This window comes from Natator depressus, chromosome 3 (genome assembly GCF_965152275.1).
Source record: "Natator depressus isolate rNatDep1 chromosome 3, rNatDep2.hap1, whole genome shotgun sequence".
In the NCBI taxonomy this organism is placed as follows: domain Eukaryota; kingdom Metazoa; phylum Chordata; order Testudines; family Cheloniidae; genus Natator; species Natator depressus.
Window position 1 is genome coordinate 185,977,294 of NC_134236.1, and position 2,618 is coordinate 185,979,911.

A 2,618-nucleotide genomic window follows, 5' to 3' on the forward strand; every position below is an offset into this window, starting at 1 on the left:
CACCCTCTACTCATGTGCCCCGACCCCCTGACCAGTGCCGAATAGAGGGGAATAATCACTTCCCCCGATCTGCTGGCAACGCTCCTACTTAATGCAGCCCAGTGTGACGTTAGCCTTCTTGGCAACAGGGCACACTGCTGACTCATATCCAGCTTCTCGTTCGCTGTAATCCCCAGGTCCTTTTCTGCAGAACTGCTGCTTAGCCAGTCAGTCCCCAGCCTGTAGCGGTGCATGGAATTCTTCCATCCTAAGTGCAGAACGCTGTACTTGTCCTTGTTGAACCTAATCAGATTTCTTTTGGCCCAATCCTCCAATTTGTATAGGTCACTCTGGACCCTATCCCTACCCTCCAGCGTATCTACCTTTCCCCTCAGTTTAGTATCATCTGCAAACTTGCTGAGGGTGCAATCCATCCCTTCATCCAGATCATTAATAAAGGTGCTGAACAAAACTGGCCCCAGGACCGACTCCTGGGGCGCTCCTCTTGATACCGGCTGCCAACTAGACATTGAGCCATTGATCACTACCCACTGAGCCCGACAATCTAGCCAGCTTTCTGTCCACTTTATAGTCCATTCATCCAATCCATACTTTTTTAACTTGCTGACAAGAATACTGTGGGAGACTGTATCAAAAGCTTTGCTAAAGTCAAGATATATCACGTCCACTGCTTTCCCCATATCCACAGAGCCAGTTATCTCACCACAGAAGGCAATCAGGTTAGTCAGGCATGACTTGCCGTTGGTGAATCCATGTTGACTGTTCCTTATCACCTTCCTGTCCTCCAAGTGCTTCAAAATGGATTCCTTGAGAACCTGCTCCATCATTTTTCCAGGGACTGAGGTGAGGCTGACCAATCTGTAGTTTGCTGGGTTCTCCTTCTTCCCATTTTTCAAGATGGGCACTATATTTGCCTCTTTCCAATTCCGGGACCTCCCCCGATTGCCAGGAGTTTTCAAAGATAATGGCCAGTGGTTCTGCAATCACATCAGCCAATTCCCTCAGCACCCTCGGATGCATTAGATCTGGACCCATGGACTTGTGCATGTCCAGCTTTTCTAAATAGTCCTTAACCTGTTCTTTCACCACTGAGGGCTGCTTACCTCCTCCCCATACTGTATTGCCCAGGACAAGACTGTGGGAGCTGATCTTGTCTGTGAAGACCGAGGCAAAAAAAGCATTGAGTACTTCAGCTTTTTCCACATCTTCTGTCACTAGGTTGTCTCCCCCATTCATTAAGGGTCCCACACTTTCCCTGACCTTTTTCTTGCTGCTAACATACCTGTAGAAAACCTTCTTGTTACCCTTCACATCTCTTGCTAGCTGCAACTCCAGCTGTGTTTGGCCTTCCTGATTACACCCTTGCATGCTTGATGAATATTTTTATACTTCTCCCTAGTCATCTGACCAAGTTTCCAATTCTTGTAAGCTTCCTTTTTGTGTTTAAGCTCACCAAAGATTTCAGTGTTAAGCCAAGTTGGTCACCTGCCATATTTGCTATTCTTTCTGCACATCGGGATGGTTTGTTCCTGCGCCCGCAATAAGGCTTCTTTAAAATACAGCCAGCTTTCCTCGACTCCTTTCCCCCTCATATTAGTGTCCCAGGGGATCCTGCCCATCAGTTCCCTAAGGGAGTCAAAGTCCGCTTTTCTGAAGTCAAGGGTCCGTATTTTGCTACTCTCTTTTCTTCCTTTTGTGAGGATCCTGAAGTCAACCATCTCATGGTCACTGGTGCCCGGGTTGCCGCCCACTTCTACTTCCCCTACCAATTCTTCCTTATTTGTATGCAGCAGGTCAAGAGGACCTGTTACCTTTGGGGGATAGGACAATACTTCCAAGATACACATACTAGGCAATTGGTACCTGGCCATAAAGAAAGTGGGAGTGGGGGAAGGGTTGCGGCATAGAGAATGGTCCATAAATGTACAGGGGAAAATGCTGCATTATGAATTAACTTTTTTAAACAGATGTGCAAAGCCGCAGGAGGGCAACACTAAATTCTCAGCAGATGGTGAGGGCAGTATTAGGAACGTGTCAGCAGGCAAAAATCTTTTCAAAGAGGCTAATATGCCACAAATTTTCTTTACGAACAAAGATTCTTTGTTTGATCATTTATGGAAGGTTTCTTTTTATTTTAGGCAGCATATGTCAATGACTAATGATGTGTTTGAATGACTATTATTGCATCCGATGAAGTGAGCTGTAGCTCACGAAAGCTTATGCTCAAATAAATTGGTTAGTCTCTAAGGTGCCACAAGTACTCCTTTTCTTTTTGCAAATACAGACTAACACGGCTGTTACTCTGAAACCTATTATTGTGTGCTGTACCTTTAGGGCTATTTACTATGATACTCTTTTGCTGTGTTCAAGCAAATGAATGAAAAGAATTAGGAACAAGCAATGGATGTAACTTATCTTGACACTCAATCTAGTCTTCTTACAAAGTAGCAATCTGCACAACCAGGAACATTTCCAGATCTCAAAAAGATCACTCAGATAGGCGCAATCAATGGCAAACATGAAAAGGAAATAATATTTAAAACAGAAGGTGAAGATTTCCAGGGACTTTGCCATATATGTTTTTTTCATTATTGCTGTACTGTATCTTGAAGTCTTAA